Source organism: Malaclemys terrapin, chromosome 2, assembly GCF_027887155.1.
Source record: "Malaclemys terrapin pileata isolate rMalTer1 chromosome 2, rMalTer1.hap1, whole genome shotgun sequence".
NCBI classification, from domain to species: domain Eukaryota; kingdom Metazoa; phylum Chordata; order Testudines; family Emydidae; genus Malaclemys; species Malaclemys terrapin.
Window position 1 is genome coordinate 10,749,282 of NC_071506.1, and position 22,575 is coordinate 10,771,856.

Below are 22,575 nucleotides of genomic sequence, written 5' to 3' on the forward strand. Positions count from 1 at the left end.
GCTAGCACAGACAAGCATTTTCTCATAATTATGTCTTACCTGTGTGAGCAGAATCAATTTCACATGTTAACAGTTATGTAAATTTGACTCCTGTGTAAGAGTGGCCACAGTGTTCATTTTCAGAGCCTGTGGTGGTGATTTTTACAGCAATTTAGAAGGGATTTATAGGCATATGTCCCACTGATTTTCATTGGGGTTTGTGCTTCTAACTTCCATAGGAATATGTGAAAATCTCCCCCTTACCTTATTTAATCCATTTTATTTCAAATGAAAGATCTTTTGGTTCTTTTCTCATTCTCTCTTGTTTTCCCAGTTTGGGTTTTCCTTCAACTTGCAAATTCCATAATTCCCTTTAATATAGCAAGAGTTTTGATTCATAAGAACTAAGTAGTCTTTTGCATCCCTTTTTAACCTGGTATCTCTGTAGGTCAGGATCAGATGTTTGGTGGAGGCACATGACTTGTTCTGATTCATAATACAATTCTTTTCTGCACAATAATCTTTGACTTCTTATATGGAACCTAATGGAAGGATGACAGAGTTCGTCTTCGTTGTGATATTTCCTGTCTTATAGTCAAGTGTGTTGAAATATCTCCTGTGATATTCTTCCTTATTAAAATAAAGGATTCTAAGGGTTCTATGGCTCCAAAGGAGTATACAATATTGTGGAAAAATGGCATGAATGTTATTAAATTGCTGAGACAGTAAGATCAAAGGTAAGAAAATGCAAAGTTATGGAGCCAAGTTATGCCAGCAAAGTATATGGTCTTTCCCTAAACCATACTTTATCTTCTTGTTCATGTCTAATATTTTCCATTTCTGCATATATTGTTAACTGTAATGACTCAATTTTTATGTACGGTGTCAAAAAGTTATGTTAATGTTGGAACTGTGAATTATTTCCCTAACTTAGTTTGTGTAAAATTGTTACCAGAATGTTACATTAATAATGTATGGTATTTAATTCTCCTTTTTACAAAAAACAAAGAAGAAGAAAGATTCCACTTTCTTTTATTTAAATTTCTGTTTAAATATACAATCATTAAATCATGCATTGAGTTGAGGTTCCACATGCTTGGGGGCCAAGTATTCCAAAGTGAAATAATTGCAATGGATGCCACTGGGAACCTTCAGAAACAGCCCCACAGCAATGGGTGCCACTTCTGACACAATTGGAAGTGATCTGCACAAGTTATGGATGAGGGCTGGTCTCCACTACGGGGAGATCGATGCTGCTGCAATCGATGCAGCAGGGATCAATTTAGCAGGGCTAGTGAGGATCCACTAAATCTTCAGCAGAGCGCTCTTTGGTCAACCCCGGTGCTCCAACTCTCCAAGAAGAGTAAAGGAAGTCGACTGGAGAGCGTCCCCCATTGACAAAGCGCAGTGAAGACACCAGGGTAAGTTGCCCTAAGCTACTTTGGTAACTTAGGTCAACTTACCCCGGTAATGAAGACAAGCCCTGAGAGACAGTGTTATTGGAGGATCTGGGGAAGAAGGGTGTGTGTGTGGTTGTGTATGTATATATAAAATATGACATCCTCTTGCCATTCATAGCTTAAATTGATAGGGAAAAGCACATAATGCATGCCTAGTGCTCTGTATTGACTCGTTGATAACATGGGTGCCCCTGGAATTCCTTCATGTTAAACATGAAGCTTGAAATTCAAACTGATTTTAACATCAGTGCAAAAATCTGTTGACGTTGTGAAAAACACCATTTGTACATGCTCTGGTAACTCTTAAATGGCAGGATAGATTTTCTTCAAACTTCCTAAACAAATTAACTTCTAGCTGAGAATAATCATGAAAATCGTGTGAGAGAGGACTTTGGCTTCTTAATTGTAAGTATAATCCCCTCATACGCATGTAATAACTAAAAGATATACTGCAGCCTTTAATGTCACTCTAAGCTTTGATTCTAAATAACCACACATGTAGATTTAATTTATTTAAAATGAACACACAAGGTTTACACCGTTCAATTCCTTTTCATATGGGACAAATGGGGGTAGCCAGATATTGAACATTGATGATCAGAATTTAATTGCTACCGAACTCAATTAGCTATTATTGAATGGTTAATCTATCCCAATTCCTGATGCAACTAATGTGAATTGTGAATGTTTTTTTAGAAGGCAGAGTAATAGTATTTGTTATTTAATGTCTTATTATGTGTCAACTGTATGGTATGGATCAGTTTATGAAGTGAAAGCAGCCAGTGATAGAATTTCTAAGGCTGAAGTACCAGTAAGGAGGTGAAAGTAACATTTAAAAGCAGGTTTAACATTTTTAATGGGCATTTCTGATAAAAGACAAATGTGACACAAACTAATATAATAGTTTTAAGTCTATATGAAAAGGGCATTAGTATTATTTCTTATAATAGCAAGTCAGACTTTTAAAAGCTGTGTACTTCAGATCACTGCTGGACATTATTAGAATTTTGGTTTCAAATGAACTACAGTCTTCTGGAAATTAGGAATGCAAAATGTAGACCCAATTAAGCAGCTGTTAGCATTATTTTGCTTGTGTGTTTGTTTGACAGCATTTCGTTTTGGGATAACATTTTTTTCATGAGGCTATCGATTAGTGTCAGCAGTTTGGGAAGTTTTCTTTCTCTTAAGCATTGGACTTTGAATAATCAGGAACTGGTTTTGCTTTGAATTTTGTTATTTTGATGCTGTTATGTAAGAATTGCTTACATTTTATGCTGAGGCTACTTGTATAGTATGATACCTCACTTATTTGTACAATGCTTGTGTGTATTGACTGAAGCTTTTGTGACAATGATTTATAACTAATGCTGTATGACAGAAAATTATATTTTACTGTCAGTCAGGCTCTATGCTATCTTTAGGAAAAGCTAACTGCTATAGTGAAGATTTACTGTAATTCATCTGTTTTCATTAAAATTTCCATGAGTACTTGACAATGCAGGTGACCTTTATAGCTTTATAAAAGCTGTTTTTCTAACCTCAGTATTCCTTTTAAATGACTATTTGTCCTATATTAATGTATGTTATACTTGTACATTACAAAACTGTCTTGCTTTGGAAAGGTAATTTGGCAGAATACAATCAATAGTCTGTTAGATTAAAAAAAATATAAAGAATCATATAATTCATTGTTAATGGTACTAAAATGTTTATCTGGGTGGTTAGGAGTCAGGTCTGTTTTCAGTGGCAGTAAGGAGAGGGAAGAAAAGAGACCCCATTCATAGACTCCTTTGTAGTGGCTGTGGTGTGAAATCCTAATATTATTAAGTGATTTGGGAAGAAATGCAAAATGGAAAGAGAGAAGCTGATCAGTGTAAAAATATTTAAAATTGGAAAGCTCATAAAGAAGGAAGATATATCAAAGGTTAATGTGAGAGTTTTTAATGTGTTATTAAAAATTGATTTTAAGATTTAGACCATCTCTTTAGAATGGAGTTGTCTATTATTAAGTGTAATAAATCACGTGTAATTGAAAAAGGTAATCTTGCTTAACTCTAGCAAGTTCAACACTTTCTAAAATTTATGGCATATTTTCTTTATACTACTGGGCATCAAACCAAATGTGGGAATAGTCTTTTTTTAAAGTGCATATATGTTACCATAATCAAATCAAAGGAACATAATCTTACAAATGCCTAATAAGCAAAAAGAGATTATGCTGAGGAGAATATTGATGGAAGTTTTATGGCTGGATTTCTCAGAGACCAATTGTAATTGCTTGAATTGCAACATTTTTCTTTTCTGATGTGTCTATATATTTCATGCTGTTAAATTATACAAGAGAATAAAATTCTCTGGAGACCAAACCTTTATCAGTCTGTTAGTACTGTTCTGCATTTTATAGTTAAATTATCATAGTTACAAATGTAATGAGCTAACTGTAGATGCTTAACAATTAATTCATGATACTGTTCCAATATTTTAATACAAACACCATAAGTTAAAATAATCTTTTTATGTATATCTCTGTTCCAAATAATATTTTTTATAATAAAGGCAAGTTACAGAGCTAGGACTTCCTTTCTCCCAGTTTAAAATAGGGAGAATGCAACTCCAGTGTTCTAATATCAGCTCTACCTCTGACTCCTTTTGCGTGAATTGTTTAAGCCATTGATTCTCAATCATTTTATATAGAATATACAGCATTGAAGTCTCCAGCTCACAATTAAGAAAAGTGGTGCTAAATAGCTGTATTCTTCATTGCCAATTTATAAGTACAGAATACGAAAACCTTTTACAGAGAAATCAAAATAAACCAGCTGTTCACTTGCCTCATGCAGGTTTATTATATTTAGAGAAGACTGAAAACTGAAGGCTAAATTTAAATTTCTCATAATGGGTAAATCGCATAGATATCAGAGGTGGATTTAACAGCTTCTTGAACAGCTTAATGAGTATATCAGCCATTTTAGGGCAGCTATCCTCTGGGTTGTATCCTCAGAATACCTTGGACAATATTTTGCAATATGTTGTTGCATTTTTAATGAGACAACTGCCATTGCAGGGGCCTTGAGCACTGGTGTCCCTCAGCATCTCCTATTATCTGCCTGTAACATAAAATAATCTAGTCTCATGTGGGATGTAATACTTGGGTCTCATTTTGGTTGTTGGGTTTAGTGTGCAGGTTCTAGGTGGTGGTGTTGGCCTGTGATATATAGGAGGTCAGATTAGATGATTTAGGAGGTCCCTTCTGGCATTAAACTCTGACTATTATAATCACAATGATATATTAACAAAAGTGAATAAATAAAATTGCCGAACAGAAGCCATCTCTTAAATACACAAAGATCCTTCCTCTCATGGATCTGAAAAACAATTAATGAAACTATTAATTTTATTTTCTAGCTTCTAGTTAGTCCTCTAATTGTAATCTTTCAGCAATACATTTGATTAATTCTGATGGAGTACAGCTGTGTCAATTCCTAATACCCTTAATATGGCGGGAAATATTTTAAAATGCCGCTTAGTATGTAGGAAAAAAGGAAGTGTGGCCCCCAAGCTCTCTTAATGCATAATGGTGTGTTTTGGAGGCCATAGTGCAGACACCATGATGGTTTCCACTAGTGGTCAGATTGCTGAGATCTGCATCTCTCCAGATACAATTTCTAACTGTCCTGCTTTGGCTGGGACCACCCTGGGATTCTAACCCTTCTCCTGTATATTTGCACTCCCAGAAAATGTCTTGAGCATCTAGTAGAGCAGATTTTTTTGTTTTGTGTTTGTTTTTTATTGTCTTGCTGTGACTAGGGGTTGCTGAAAGGAGGCAGAGAGTTGAACTGAGGCTGTCTCAGCTTTCCTTTCCTCTGTCTATAGACCCCGGACACCATTTTGCTAGGTGCTAAACCAACAATCCAAATCCTGGCAGTCCCTGCCCCAGGGTGTAAATATTTTGATGAAACCAGTGGGTTTGTGTATGAGATGGAAGAGTATAAAGGTTAGCAAAAAGGGAGTTGAGATCTTAAACTGGAAAGGAGCACTTTAATTCATTTGGATTGAACAGCAGAAATTATTCATTTATTTTAGTTGAACATCCTTTTTTAAAAAGGCTAGAATAATAGAATATCAGGGTTGGAAGGGACCTCAAGAGGTCATCTAGTCCAACCCCCTGCTCAAAGCAGGACCAAGAAAAATCTTTACTTTGAAGGATGCACATAAGAAGTTAAAATTTTGGCGTCTACACTTCAAAATAAAAACACGAAGCATGAATGTTGGATTCTGTTTCTTCTCAAGTCCAAGAATTTTCTTTGATTACTTCTATTTTAGAATTACAACAGCATGGGTGATATGGTCAGTAGAAAAGGAAATCTAGAGTGTCATTTTTTGAGAGAAATTCAAGAACAAATCATCTATACTGAAAACAATCAATGTCTGATGGAAAGGCTAAGAGGCTGCAGTTGGGAAACAACCTTGATTGTGTATGAATTCTGTTGCATATCCTGAGCTTGCTACCCTGCCTCCCCCACCCTGTTGTTTGGCAACAGCAAACAAGCAAGAAGCAGGATGTTTTAGCTCCTGAGACATATCAAGAGACTAGGATAGTGTACTGAAAAAGAAACTAACTTGACAAAACTAGGACGTTTGTCACATTAAAAATGTTTCTCAGGTGTCAACAAATGCCTCTGTATGACATACTTTGGATCAGCTGATGTAATTCTTATTGAAGTTTTACTTCCTAATGTTTTTGTGATGATGAGCAAGTGATGAATTTGAATTTCAACTAATATTTGTTCCATATAATTCAATTAAGTAACTCAACTTTTTAAAATAAATGTCATGTAAAATCTTAAGTAAACTGACATTACTAAATTCTAAGCCTATTTAATAAAATATTGCTTAGAACAAGGTAGGTAATTCACATGAGATAAATGAGTGGCATTGTGGGAGAGGAAAGAAAAGTAAACAATTAAATGACTAAAGCAGAAATACTAAACATTTTGTATGAGTTGTTAAGAGTTCATACTATAAAGTTGCTGAACTGAATATACTAGTTTTATAGAATAAATGTGGTGATAGGAATAACCAGGAAAATGGATTGGAGTTTAAAATATTATATCAACACATACTTTATTGAGAGGATCTGAATTGGAATCCTCCCTGTGCTTTCAGGTGTCGCTTAGTTCATTCACAAGGGTCTGCTCTTCCTGTCTGTCGTGTGGTTTGCTGGAATAGCTGCCTTCTTGTGTTTCTTGTAACTTAACATTTTTATAAGGATAGGCTGTTGACTTATCTTTCAACCCCCAATCTAGAGGGCCCGGGTTGCTTTTCCCTTTGACCTGTTCAACTTGGGTGGCTCTACCAGGAGTTAAAACTCCTGCTGGCATGGCTCGCAAGATCATTGGAATATGCAAGCCTTCCCACCATGTCAAGGTGCAACCAGTATGGAAACAAGTATCAGGGGGTAGCCATGTTAGTCTGTATCTACAAAAACAACAAGGAGTCTGGTGGCACCTTAAAGACTATCAGATGGAAAGTTTATAGAGCGGATGAGCAAAATAAAAGTTGGTTTTTGTGGGGCAGTTTGTGATGGATAATACTGAGTAGGTAGAGAAAAGTGATATGAATATTTTGGCTGACATAGCAGAGGCTGTGTGGATAGAAATTAAGAACAATAAAACTAGGTATATGATTCCTGGAAGATACTTAGCTCATGGGCAGCTTGGAAAAGTAGATCAGGAAATGTATTTATAGATATGAGAGTCCAGTAAGAAACTTTGATTACAGGAGATTCTAATTACTTAGCAATTAGATGGAATATACTAATAGCTATGCAAAAACTGAGAAGTGAACAATATTCATAACTGTACTGCAGGAATGCTTTGAATAGCCTATACAGACATGATATTTTGAGCCAATTTTAGGCATTGAACCAAAGTGGGGATGCACTGTTCTGGACTGAAATTGGTGAGCTTTTCCTCTCACACCCCCATTTCGAAGTGTTGTTTTTCTCTAGGGTTTTTTTGTACTAACTTGCGCTCTTGGGAGTGATCATACATCCGCTGAAGTCAAGAGAAATCTTTCCCTTAACTTCAGTAGACTTTTCATTATGCAGTTGCTGCAGTACTACAAATGATTCCTTGTTCAGGTTGAACTGTCTCTTGCATGTATATCCTTCCAATATTACAAATATATGGAAACAAGGGGGTAAATAAGGGTGCAGTGGCCAGTTTTTTCTAGTTATTTGGTAGATAGAACTACTTTGACACCTTCCTGTTCAGTTTTCTGGCTGTGTTCCACTTCATAATTATTTCCAGTTCAAATTGTAATGTTCCTAATTGGGGAGATTGGGCAACCCAGCCAAATGCAGTTTGAAAGTTTTAAACTTTTATCAGTTTATATTGAGATTGTTTCCTTTCTTTTACACAGGCCAAACTTTTCTAATAGGTATCACAAATAATCCAGTTTACTCTGTCAAATGCTTTTCCGGCAGCTAATGACAGAAGAGTAAATAATGGCTCTCACTAATTTTCTAGTTCATTAATTTGGGTAGTAATCCCTGAAAACGATACACTTTTGAGTAATATTTTTAGGATCTAATTCGGTTTTTTGCAACTGAGGACAAAGCATTTTGGAGTTTTTTGGACTGGTTATTGTGACAGGGAAGATAGTGACACGGAACCAAAATTTAGCTATTACACAGCAGTCATACCACCTGTTTGAATGTGATGGGAATTGGGCCTGCCAAATACGGCATGGTCCATGATCACTACAAATTCTTTGGAAATCAGACAATTCTTGACAAAGATTCTTAGGGACGGTTGGTTCAATTTTAATCCTTAGGCATCCGCTTTCCACAGAATTCTGCTGCCTTGACAAAAATAACAGAAACATGGAACTGATTTAAAAACACGAAATCCGTCTGGATCTATCTTTTGATAACTAAATTAATGGTACCCCAACATCGGAAGCCTGAAATACTATCAACAATAAGAAAATGGAGCATAACAGAAGCAGCCTTTGTACGAGAAATTCAAAGCGTATACATTCATAACATCAAATATACATATAAGAGTATTTGCTAGCCATTCTATAGGAACCCTGACAGCTAATTATGTATTTTTCTGTTTTCTGTTAGTGTTTTCTCTCTTTTCTTCTAGTTGTTGTTTCCTTTCCCTGTTTCTTTCTTTCTCTCTGCCTTTTTAAATTCTTTGATAAAACTGGAATGTAGCAAAATATTTTTCTGTAAGTTTTGTTTTATTATTGCCTCCTATTCAGACTGTGTGCCTTGTTTTTCTGTTTATTGAACTATCATTACAACTGTTTTTGGGGAATAGGAACATTAAAACAGTTTAAACTTTTTTGATTTTATTTTACAAGGGAACGAACCAAACAAAAAAGCTTGAGCTGAGATTTTGTGTTTTCACCCACATCAAATATTTACTGCTGGGTTGTAAACTCTGAATTGTTTTTATGAGCTCTCTTATATTTCAAATTGTCAGGTTGGCCATAACATATATGTGTACCTATAGAAACATCCTATGATGTTACAGGAAGAGGAAGATAATTTTTGTAGCATCTTCAGATAATAAGAGGAGCAGAGTGACGCGAGTGCATGTCGGGCAGAGCTGCCCCCATTGGCCCAGTGGGGGAGGGTTGTACAGCCTGTCACACCACCAGCGGGACTCTCTGTTGGATTAGGCAATTTCGATTAAGGGGACTCAGGGCTCCTGACAGGGCACGGTAAACATTTCATCTATGCCTGTCGAGCCTCCTGGTTTGGGCAAACAATCAAAAATGGGCTTTGACCCTCTGCAGTGTAAAGTCAACAAACAGCCAGCAGCCTCTAGAGCGATCAGAGCCAATGCTCAGTCTCTACTCTCCTAAGCCTGCTGGTTAGGGTAAACAATAGCAGTTAGTGGGCTCTGACCCTCTGGGCAGGGCAAAGCAAGCGGTCAGTCTGTAGCCCCTGGGCAGGGGAAAAGCAAAGCAAACAGTCTGTGGCCCCTGAGCCACTTGGCTGAGGCAGGCAACCACAGTGAGGGGGCTCTAACTCTTTAGGCAGGGCGGAGCGAACAATCAGTCTATGACCCCTGAGCAGGGCAGAGCAAACAAACAGCCTATGGCGTAGGCCCCAGTAACCACACCTAGTGGCAAGTGTGGGTTGTGGGGGGCAGGGGAACCTGGGCCCCTCCTACTCCACTGAGTTCCAACCCAGGGCCCTATGAAGCCGAGAAATTCTCAGTTAATGGTTCAAGCATCGGCTTCTGATACATTCCCTGGGTCACTACTGCAAGGCTCATCTTGGGCATCTTCCCGGCTGGCAGTGTTTAGCATTCCAGTCAGTCTCTGGGATCGACTCGTTGTCAGCAGCATAGTCTGGGTCCATGGTTCCCACCGCTTGGAGAGTTGCAGGAGCTTGTAGCACATATCCTTCCTTCTTGCCAGCCAGCCCTGATTGAGCTGGGCTGCTTCCTTTTATCTGTCCCTTCCACCTGGAGCATGCGCAGCATGGGCGATGCAGCGTGGTCTCCTGGGCCCACGGTGATTGGCCAGGCACCATTGGCCCAGTGCAGGATTGGTACACCCTGTCACACAGAGCAAATGTATTTTGTAATATGGCTTTGAAATGCGGAAGTGTTATCAGCAGACGTTGTATTAGACTCTTTGTAAAGTTCACATGAAGGTGAGTATTACAGCATCAGGATCAAGTCCAAACTTATGAGATGTAATAAAGAAAGAAAATTATTGAAAATAATTAGTTATACAGTGAAAATAAGAAAGCTTTCCAAATTAGGGTGATGCGTTTTTAAAAATTTTATTTTAAGCTTTGTAAGACATTATGATGATTACTTTCTTAGTTACTCAGATCAAGTCACTGCATCATTATTTGCTTTTGAAAACTCCATAATTTGGAATGATGCAGCAAAAATTAGTTCAATGAAGAAACAATGCAGTAAAATGTTGTTTTGCACAGCATCTTTCATGCATATTCAGAAGCTGCAGGTAAGGGCTGCTGTGTACCAAGAACTACCTCAGGCAGCTGACTGGCATTCCTGAGTCTAGATTTGAACTCAGTCTTACTTCTAGCTGTAATATGCAAATGTTGTGGGTTTTAGATGTGTTTAATGTACCTATTACAAATATTTAAAACCTGTTTGCCATCATGTCACAGTTGCAGGGCTGTCCCCTTCTAGGTCTCTCTGAGTTCACCCCCTGAGGTGTCAAGCCATATGCTTTTACCTCTTCTGGGGTGGAATTCTGCAATTCTCCCTGTTAGACTAGGCCATGGGCTACAGCACCTTGTGTATAAAGTGTGTTTACCCAGTAAGTCTGACTGGGTTTGGCACTTGCAGTTCTTCCTTTCAGTGGTGTTACAGTGACTGGACAGCTTTCAAACCAAAGTATTGTTTAATTTTAACAGTAGAAACAAAGCACTTAGAGAGAAAGGATTTTAAAACAATAGTCTACATATGTGTCTACCTTATTTAAAGCCCTGCCATTCTGTGATGATAGCCTAGGCAGACATAGCATCTTCAGATATCCTGGTGGGTGCCTGTGTTAGTCTGTTTTCCCCAAACAGTCCTAAACAACTACACCTTTTCTTTAGAGAGAGTCCTTTTTAAAAACTGTTATAGTGCTTTTGACCTCTGGTTCCCATGTCTTCTCCGGTCCTGGCATTGTCTTGTAACAACTTTCATGCGTTTCCCGAGGTGAAGGCTGGCTTATCTCGGACCATTCTTTTCCATTCCTGCCTGTTTTTTTCTTTTTATAGCCTGCTATTAAACTAAGCAACGTATTCATACAGTAAACATCCGAATAACCAGGTCAGCATACAGTATTCATAAACTATTACCGAGCAGCTCCACATCTGTCACGCTCTCATTAAAGAATAGTGTTGGAATCCTGCCAGTGGGTATTCTCTTGGACAGTTCTGGTTAAATGGGGTTTTGGGGTAGTATGGATGGGGCTTAACTGTGTTAAACTACATTTGGAAACTGTTTTGATTTATGCTTAGTGTGGATGGAGTTTTTAGTTGCAGAGATCTATTCTGTACTTTACCCCTGGAAACATATCTTGGTATGTAGCTCATGACAGGTGCCACATGCAGCAGGTTGTAACAACATTTTTTGAAGGAGATTTGTGATACATAATTATTGATGTTTACAGGCCATTGAAATGCAGAGAGGGGAGAGAAGCACACGTGTTGCAGCAGTATAGGCAACATTGAATTTGAAAGTTGTCATGCCTGTAATGTGGAAAAAATAGAAACTTAATAAAACATTAAAAAAGAGACAACTTAGATTTTGCTTAAAATTACAGAGATCAGTGAACATTAAAATAATGAGAGCTGGAATTTTGTACTGACTCTGCCTAATAGAAGTTAATTTTTCCAGCTGCTTATTCTAAATATACAGTGTTTATCCTGGTGGATACATTTTCAACTACTAATGTACATACTAATCTCACTGTAGAAACTTGAGAGTAAAGGTACACTGTAAAAAATCTTTAACTCTGTGGTAATAGTTACAAAATCTCAGCTTTTAGTCACTGATAGTATTACTGCCACAGCTGCTCCATCCGTGGGCAGTCTGGATGATCATGGATAACATTACATCCCAAGAGTGAGAAAAGTGCCTGCAGATACAAAAAAATGGATTAGCTTCTTGTGAAAGCTTGGCAATAAAAAGCCATGCTCAGTAATTTTTTAGGAAAGATGTTTGTGTGTAGGGATATTTGTACTTTTGTTTTTTTGACATATGCATGTTTTTCTTCCTACAGCTATGTGAATTAGTGTCTATTTTCTAGTGCCGCTCTTAAGTGTCACCTGTGTAGCATTAACTCCTTTGACAGTACTAGTTCTTCCTCTGCTATCACAGATCTTTGCCAATTACATACTTATTCCTGAAAATGGAATGTAGTAAATGGTGCCCACAAACCTATGTTTTGTCATTCATACTGTGACGTTCCCCTCTGGTGTTATCTGGACACGTGACCTGCTAGGTCACTCCAATCTTCGACTCTAGGAGCCAGCCTTACACTGCTCTACTGTGAGAACCTCACTCCTGGGCTGTTCACACACAGCCTCTGGCATGTAAGCTGCTTTGATTTTGCAACCAAATGACACTAGCCAATATCTCCGGTCCCAGACACAACCCTAGGAACCTCTGTCTTGCTGTGTCCAGTTATGCCCGCTGGACGCTGCAAGCTGATATGAGTTTGTCAATTTAACAGAGATTAATATGCACCAGGCTTGTTATCCCAAGGGGAGTCTCTTACACGCTTCAAACCCAACACACTGCTTCAGGTAGAATAAACAAACAAATGTATTAACTACAAAGATAGATTTTAAGTGATTATAAGTCAAAGCATAACAAGTCAGATTTGCTCAACTGAAATAAAAGCAAAAGGCATATTCTAAGCTGATCTTAACACTTTCAGGGCCCTTGCACATTTAGTTGCTTCTCACCACAGGCTGGCTGGTTACCCTTCAGCCAGGCTCTCCCCTTTGATCAGCTCTTCAGTCGCTTGGTGGTGATTTCTATAGCTGGAGGTGGAAGAGAGAGGAAGAGCATGGCAAACATTTCTTCCTTTTATCGTGTCCTTTCTTCCCTCTTGGCTCCCCGCCCCCTTTCAGAGTCAGGTGAGCATTGCCTCCTCATAGTCCCAAACTGACCAAAGGAAGGGGGGTAACTCACTTGAGAGTCCAACCGATCCTTTGTTGCTGCCTAAGCCAGTGTCCGTTGTTCCTGTGAGGCTGGGCAGAGTTTGTCCCATACATGTCCTGATGAGGTGTGAACTGCCCCTCTGTTCCTGGAGACTTGCCTGGGCTTGTTTTAAGACATGAGGACACATTTTCAACCTCATAACTATATACATGAAATTACAACCTATAACATTACTATAACAACAATACTCAGTGCATCATGAGCCTTCCGAAGACACCCAACGTGACAAACTTTGCATTGGATACCACACCATCATATTATAAAGATGAACATGGGGCCTGCAGCCTGAGCCCCGCTGTTCTTGGCTTGGGCCCTGGGTAGTGGGGCTCGGCCTTCAGCCCCAGACCATACCAAGTCTAAGCCAGCCCTGACGACCCTATTCAAAGGGGGTCCCGACCCACAGTTTGAGAACAGCTGGTATAAGCTAAGTAAAAGAAATTTAAAAGTAAGAGAGAAAAATGTAGAGGAGATTTCAAACTGGGTGAAAACAAAGGCAGTAAGCAGCTATCCATTGCTGTAACAACCTGAACATCATTGTTAGCTAAACTGGCAATCTGACCTCTGCTGTCTTTTGAGAGTTACTTAGCAACTATAATATCTTACAGCTTGCTATGTCAATCAGTAGATTTGTGAACATCTGTTGTTAGTGAATGTATTGTCAGCAATTTTCTCATTTATTAATGAATTATGAGTTATTTCTGTTTAGCAGGTAAGTGCATTTGGAAAGAATTAAGAAAACGTTAATCATATTATGGGGCCTTTATAAATGATGATGTGTAGTGGATATAGATTGATTTAAATTTAAATTAATTTCATAAGATGACATATGCACCTTCACTTACAATGTGTGATTGTGCCTGGAATAGTTTGCAAAATGACTCAGTAATTTTGCTCGGAAACCAAGGGGTTATACTTTATTTAGAAATGTAAATTAATACTGCCAAGAGGATCTTTCCTTGGGAAAATAAAATGTGTACCTTTCAAATTTGTCTTTAATGTAGTTGATTGAGGTCTGTATTGTTTCATGAGTTACTTCAGGATGTTAAAGAATTAACCTAACCTTGTGAGACATTACCATGGTTGTCATTAAAATTTGTCGCAGTTGTTCCTTTTGCTACTGCAGTGTGAACACTATTCCTTGCATTCAGTGTTTTGGGGAACTAACACTGATTTGTGGTGTTTTGTACAATTCAAGATCCACTTTGGATTAGAGAATGAATGGGAAGGCCATCTCTGGGACCCGGCATGAAGGGTCAAAATTGCAGGACACTTAGACCCAGTACAGAGGCTTAAAACTTCAGTAACATTAATTACTTGCAAACAGCAACTGTAAAGAGCTGAATGGTAACCACTGTTCATTCTTGTTTCTCAAGATTTTCTTTTTCCACTCAGAGACTGAATAAATCAGTCTAAATTATAGAATTTCAGAGATGGAAAAGGCTAGAGAAAACAGGTCTGTGTAACTGATTACTTGAGCAGTTTCTAAAGCAGTGATTTCAAACCCTTGGTCCTAGTTCCATAGATATGTGCTCTTAACCACTGGTATTCAAGGTTTTCTGAAGGAGAATCTAGGGTTTAATGAGTGGTAAACTGTTGGATTCTTCTGCCGCTTCGACAGATGAGTGTGCAGCTAGTGTAGACTTGAGTTCTGGGTTTATTTGTTTTTATGGCTTTTTATATGGGAAGTGAGTCCAATCCCAGATTTGCAAATGTGGCTATATGTTTTCCAAGTTTAGTCATTGTTGGGGAGAGGGGTTGAGGCCTTGGCCTTATGACATGCTCTCTTCTCCTGCAGAGACTTCATATGCCACTACTCAAAATTAGACACAGCCTCATGACACAGATCTCTTTATCTGGGTCTGTCCAGCGCAACGAGTTCCCAGGTTTTAATGTCTATCTTGAAGTTGGCCTTCAAGGTGTTTTTATATCTAAGGATAAGTTGACCCATAGAGGGGGTTCTAATGCTCAGTTGGCTGTGAAACACTGCTTTCAGTATACGGGAAAGCTCCATGCAGATCATATGGCCAATCCAGCAAAGTTGAGTCCTGATGAGCATGGTCTCAATGCCAGGGAGTTGGCACCTCTGATTAGGTCTTTGGTATTGGGGATCCTGTCCTGCCACTTGATGATGCAGAGGGATCTTAGGCAACGAAGGTGGAAGTTCTCCACCTGTTTGATGTGATGTTGGTAGAATGTCCATGTCTTGCAGCTGTGGAGGAATAATGTGAGTGTAACAGCATGACAGTTTTTTATCTTGGTTCTGAGCAGACTCCATGCCCCCAACAGAGCCTGTGGATGAGCCTGCCACATGCCAAGCTGGCTTTGCTGGGCACTGAATGATTTCATCATCCAACATGTCGTTGCTGGAAAGCATGCTACACAGGTGGTAGAATTTCCTGACCGAGCTGAGGGATGTATTGTCAGTTGTGATGATAGGATCATGCTGCTTGTGATGCTGGTGGTCATAGAATATCAAGGTTTGAAGGGACCTGAGGAGGTCATCTAGTCCAACCCCTTGCTCAAAGCAGGACCTAACTAAATCATCCCAGCCAGGACTTTGTCATGCCTGACTTTAAAAACCTCTAAGGAAGGAGATTCCACCACCTCCATAGATAGCCCATTCCAGTGCTTCACCAGCCTCCTAGTGAAAAAGTTTTTCCTAATATCTAACCTAAACCTCCCACACTGCAACCTGAGACCATTACTCCTTGTTCTGTCATCTGCTACCACTGAGAACAGTCTAGATCCATCCTCTTTGGAACCTCCTTTCAGGTAGTTGAAAGCAGCTATCAAATCCCCCCTCATACATCTCTTCTGCAGACTAAATAATCCCAGTTCCCTCACCCTCTCCTCATAAATCACGTGCTCCAGCCCCCTAATCAGTTTTGTTGCCCTCCGCTGGGCAACTAATTTGCCCGGTACGGACGGTAGACTTACCAGGCTGTAATTGCCGGGATCTCCTTGAGAGCCCTTTTTAAATATTGGCGTTACATTAGCTATCTTCCAGTCGTTGGGTACAGAAGCTGATTTAAAGGACAGGTAACTCTTGGGTGAATGCCATCTGGTCCCGGAGACTTGTTACTGTAAATTTATCAATTAATTCCAAACCTCCTCTAGTGACACTTCAATCTGTGACAATTCCTCAGATTTGTCACCTACAAAGGACGGCTCAGGTTTGGGAATCTCCCTAACATCCTCAGCTGTGAAGACTGAAGCAAAGAATTCATTTAGTTTTTCTGCAATGACTTTATCGTCTTTAAGTGCTCCTTTTGTATCTCGATCGTCCAGGGGCCCCACTGGTTGTTTAGCAGGCTTCCTGCTTCTGATGTATTTAAAAAACATTTTGTATTACCTTTTGAGTTTTTGGCTAGCCGTTCTTCAAACTCCTCTTTGGCTTTTCTTATTACATTTTTACCCGTAATTTGGCAGTGTTCATGCTCCTTCCTATTTACCTCACTAGGATTTGACTTCCACTTTTTAAGACGCCTTTTTAATCTCTCTCTCCTACTTTTACATGGTTGTTAAGCCACGGTGGCTCTTTTTTAGTTCTTTTACTGTGTGTCTTAATTTGGAGTATACATTTAAGTTGGGCCTCTATATGGTGTCTTTGAAAAGTGTCCATGCAGCTTGCAGGGATTTCACTCTAGTCACTGTACCTTTTAATTTCTGTTTAACTAACCTCCTCATTTTTGTATAGTTCCCCTTTCTGAAATTAAATGCCACAGTGTTGGGCTGTTGAGATGTTCTTCCCACCACAGGAAAGTTAAATGTTATTACATTATGGTCACTATTTCCAAGTAGTCCTGTTATAGTTACCTCTTGGACCAGATCCTGCGCTCCACTCAGGACTAAATTGAGAATTGCCTCTCCCCTTGTGGATTCCTGTACCAGCTGCTCCAAGAAGCAGTCATTTAAAGTATCGAGAAATTTTGTGTCTGCATTTCGTCCTGAGGTGACATGTACCCAATCAATATGGGGATAATTGAAATCCCCCACTATTATTGAGTTCTTTATTTTGATAGCCTCTCTAATCTCCCTTAGCATTTCATCGTCACTATCACTGTCGTGGTCAGGTAGTCGATAATAGATCCCTACTGTTATATTCTTATTAGAGCATGGAATTACAGTCCATAGAGATTCTATGGAACGTGTGGATTCATTTCAGATTTTTACTTCATTTGATTCTTCATTGTGATCTAGTGGATAGGGTTCCAAACTCTGATTCCAGCTACCGTGGCTCGTTTTACTGCTTAGATGACTGGCCCTGTGACTATTCTCTACTGAGTCATCTGGTCCAGGCCTATGATCCTGTCAAGGGCTCCAGCAGGCCACTGTCCTCCTGTAGTCATGACACTTAAAGGGGCAGGCAGTCCTGTTATAAAGCACTTTGAAATTCAGATTTAAGTGTGTGTACCTATGACTTCACTTGGTGTCCAAGGATCACGTGGAACTTTTCACCAATACTAATTTTAGTAACAATGTTTAAGATAAAGTAACCAGAAGCTCAGGACATCTTTAAATGCATTGACAAGCCTCGTTCCAGCTGAAACATTCGTTAGACCCTTCTTCATGAGACCTGTTCAATCTGTTATATTGCTTAAACCAGAAAATGCCCCCACATCTATACAAGTATACATTTTAAGCTAGCAGCAATGGAATGGAGCCAACTCACTAACTCCATTGTGCTTGCCTGAAAGTGTGTTAGTTAATGGTGCCAAAATGAATTTTGCCTCAATCAATATTCAACTGTCACGTTAGTAAACTGCTGCTTCCAGCACAGAGCATCTTTAACCTACAAGGAGTGTATTAATACAGTTACACTGGTAAATACAACATAATTTAATAATAATATATCACCAAAACATTAAGGAGGAAACTTCTTTTCACCATAACTTTTGTTAGGTGCCCCAAGCCAAACCTATAAGTGTAAGAGAATTAGTTGTCTCAGCTGTGTAATAGATTGATCAGGTATCGTGGAGAGAGTCTAAGAAATATTTCAGATGGAACAAGGCTTGTCAACATATTTAAAGATGGCCTGAGTTTTTGGTTTAATTTATCTTTAAAAACCCTTTTAGCGAATATAGTTTTCATTAACTTGATATTGAAGTCATCTATCCAAAGAACAGGCACAGTACGGTTGTTAACACTGCTGAAATCCACTCTGTGTCCCAACAATGTGCTTAAGACCTATTCTTTAGAAAATACTTCAATGGGTTTGAAGGAAGACCCCATGCCCATTCAATCCTTAGGCTTTCTGGATTCCAGTTATAGTTATAGCTTCTGTGATGTGGATATCTATCTACTAAGAACTGGACTGATCACAATAACTCAATTACCAATTACCAAACAGTCAGACCTAACAAGATTTTTTACTAAGAGCCTAGCCTTGGTTGGATTCTGATAGGTGAAAAGCTTTGTTTGTCGAACCAGGTATGTATGTGGTCCTCAGCAAGGTAGGACCTGAGTATCTATTTTCTGAGTCTTGCAACATTCCTAAATTGGAAATTTATAAATATATAACCAGGAAACTCACTAAATGTACAAGTCAGTTAGTCTGTTTTGTTTCATAAAAAACAATCAATATTTCTTTCACAAAGATAGTAAAACTGTTACACAATTGTGATGTCAAAAAGACACAAAACCCAGAGTCCATTATACAGTTACAATGTCTTTCATGCAACCCCCTTTTCCCAGTCTTTCTCTCTCTCTCTCTCTCTCTCTCTCTCTCTGGAGGGTGAAATCTTGGATATCACCCAGGAGGAGCATGTTCATTTTCCTTTTCTGTGTTTTACCCTTCAGTTGCTATCTTTGTGGAAGGTTGTAATGCAGACTGAGCAATTCCTTGGAGACATTAGTACACATAAGTCTTTGGGCAGACAATAGGCATTACTCTAGGGTGAAAAATAGAGTAGAACTATGCAGGGCAAAGAAAGAAAATGAGACAATTCAAAAATATGATTCAGTTTACCTGTGAGAGATTGTTTCAGCATTTTAGCTGCCACAGTATACTGTTTTGGTACAGGATGTTCATTCAGAAAGCTATACATAATTCAGACAAATACAAGGTCTAGATTAGTATATTTTGCAGTTTTGTGATGCACATCTGATGTGAAAGGCAGCTTGTAATTAGAGATTGGTAATTGATGAATTGGAGACTGCTCTTTAAAACACACTGCAACAAACATTAATTTACACAAAAATCTTCTTCTTTGAAATGTTTGTAGAAAATAAATAGAGCAAACTAATGTGTAACCATTGAGTGAAATGACTTCACCTTTGGAGACTTCCCTGTGCTGCTGTAAGAATTTTGTTTTACAATACTGTAGTGTCTTCCGTTGAAATATGAAAGATTAGTTTAGGAATAAAATGTTTTGTTTTTTGTTTTTACCTTCAACATTTTTACCATTCTTAGTCCTCGTTTCTCTTTTTAAATATTTTATTGTACTTCATTAGCACCTTGATAGGAACACAGTGGCATCATAAAATGGAGCAAATGGCAGCCATCCTCACCATTGCTATGGAGGAGCTCCCTAGGCCCAGCATGCAATGTTTCATGCTGATCAAAGCAATCTAGTACTTTGTCATAAACATACAGCTAAGGGTAGCATAACATCCCTCCTTTACCTGTAAGGGGTTAAAAAGCTCAAATAACCTGGTTGGCACCTGACCAAAAGGACCAATAAGGAAAGAAGATACTTTCAAATCTGGGGCAGGGGAGAGGTTTTGTTTGTGCTCTCTTTGTTGTTCCCTCTCAGGACAAAGAGAGAGACCAAGCAGGTAACCCAGCTCCTACTGAAATGATACATCTAAGATTACAGAAATTGTAAGTAATAGCAAGGAAATGCATTAGATTATCTTTTGGTTTAGCTTGTGAATTTTCCCTATGCTAAGAGGGAGGTTTATTTCTGTTTTTGTAACTTTGAAGTTGAGCCTAGAGGGGAATCCTCTGTGTTTTAAATCTTATTACCCTGTAAAATTACCTTCCATCCTGATTTTACAGAGGTGCTTCTTTTACTTTTTTCTTTATAATAAAGTTGTTTTAAGAACCTGATTGGTTTTTAGTGTCCTAAAAACCCAAGGGTCTGGTCTCTGCTCACTTTGTTAACCTATTGATTAGTATATTATTGTCAAGCCTCCCTAGGAAAGGGGGTGAAGAGGCTTGGGGTGATATTTTGGGGAATTAGGAACTCCAAGTGGTCCTTTTCCTGAATCTTTGTCTAAATCACTTGGTGGTAGGGTGACCAGACAGCAAGTGTGAAAAATTGGGACATGGGGTGGGGGCTAATAGGCTTCTACATAAGAAAAAGGCTCAAATATCGGGGCTGTCCCTATAAAATTGGGACCATCTGGTCACCCTACTTGGTGGTGGCAGCAATACCGTCGAAGGACAAGGAAAGGATTTGTGCCTTGGGGAAGTTTTTAACCTACACTGGTAGAAATAAGCTTAGGGGGCCTTTCATGCGGGTCCCCACATCTGTACCCCAGAGTTCAGAGTGGGGAGGGAACCCTGACATGTTTAGATCAAGCTGGAGCATGCTAGGGCCTGTTGTGAATGTGGGCCATGCCTCAACATTAAAGATGTGATGAAAGCTGAATTACAGAACTCTGAGGACTTAATTTGGTCCAGGAACTGCATTTTAGCCACCTTTGTTGTGTATCTATATAATATTCCAGGATTATCTCCTCTCTGTATGTCACTCTGATGCCTACAATGTCTGTAGAGTCAGCATGAAGCAATGAAACAAGCAAGTGAAGAGTTGTTTTTTTCAGACTATCACCAGGTTCATCAGAGTTAACTCAACCAGTCATCAACCTTATTATACAGCTAATTTGCATGTGACAGTTTCATTGGTTGTATGAAGGAAATTACACAGATGGTAGTTTACTTGGCCCAGTTACCACAGTTCTTCAAAACCATTCACACAACACAAAAGGCATACATAATAAGCCCAAACAATAGCTTCTCACCATAGCACAAACCCCTCAATTCATCACCTGCACAAATCAACACAAAATCCCCCAGCACAAACCTTGAGACAGAAACCAGCACAGCTATCCACACAACAACACAGTCAGCACACACAGTAACACCAAGAACACACAGCCCCTCACCACATCGTACACCTCTCATTCTCCATATGCACAGATCATCAATGGTCTACCATTTGGCTTATCACCACTCTACTATCTTTCCCTTTGGATTTTGTCATACTGAAGTTTGTTCTTCTAATTGTAATCCCACTTCCATTCATTGGGAGATAAATATTTCTAAGCTGCACACATTCCTGAACTCTCAAGTTATTTTCTCTCACCAAATTGTCAAGCTAGCCTGGTGACTTCACATATATAGAGCACACTAATTTCAATACCTGGCTCTTTGGAGTATGCTTGGAAATCACTGGTTAGAGTTGCTAGGTTTCAGCACTACCAGTGTGAGGCCTAACTAATTAGCCTACCTATGAGAAGAAACTCTGAAATCAGGTATCTGAGTAGCAAAGTCCACGTAGTTTAAAACACAGTTTGATTGGGTTAGTGTTCTTGCAGAAGAGGTAATATAAAATCTAGAAAAGGGATTGTATACAAGAAAGGTCTCTATAGACTTCTTGTATTGTATAGCAGTACAAAAGAGGCAGGAGTTCTTTGAGTGATGGTCTCCAGCTGTATTGCATTGGAGGTGCACATGAACCTGAGACTGGAAAAGTTTTCATTGGCAGAGTCCATTGGTCCATAGCTGTGACCTCTACCTCCTTGTGCTCTGAATCAAGGTGTGAACTGACTGCCTCTTCAGCTCCTTTCTACCACGCTTAGCTTGAGATAGAACCACACCAGTGTCCTCAGCTTTGTTAGCATTCCTGCTTTGAATTAAAGTTTCTTCTATAAAGTGTTTTTATATTTTTCTAGATTGTTAGCTAATTTGAGTGATTATTTAGATAGTGTTAGTAAGGGGCTTGACTCCCCCACCTGAAACCCCACCATTTGGGGTATTTATTATACCTAAGAACCCCAGCTTCAAGTCCTGCGTGGCCTGCCCTCAGGTCTTCTTGGTTAGTGATTGCCATTGCGCTTGTTTGTATTTCCTTGGGGATGGTGATGTCCCACATCCCCTCCAATTGCAATGTCTGTTGTTCCTTTCACATCTAAACCCAGATATCTTGAGAGTTCTGGCTCAGAAAACTCTTGATCAAATGATCAATGAGACTGTGGTCCGACCCTAGGTTGTCTGACCCTCTGTACGTTGGCTGGAGATACCAAGAACTGTCCCTCCATATATGTTACTCCTGGGCTCCAGATCATCAGAGGGCAGAGTTAAGGACCCTAGCAGGCAGAGCAGACAGGAGGAGTGCAAGTACTCTCACAAAAAGTGAGAGAAATCCCCTCCCAGGTCCTCATCCAAGAAGAGGACTTCTTCCCCT

At 39.2% G+C, this 22,575-nt stretch overlaps 1 protein-coding gene across 3 annotated transcripts in view; it reads left to right on the plus strand.

Moving 5' to 3' along the window:
* The window catches only part of TRAPPC9 (trafficking protein particle complex subunit 9), an 831,895-nt gene that overhangs the window by 449,059 nt on the left and 360,261 nt on the right, over positions 1–22,575 (plus strand). The window lies entirely within an intron of this gene.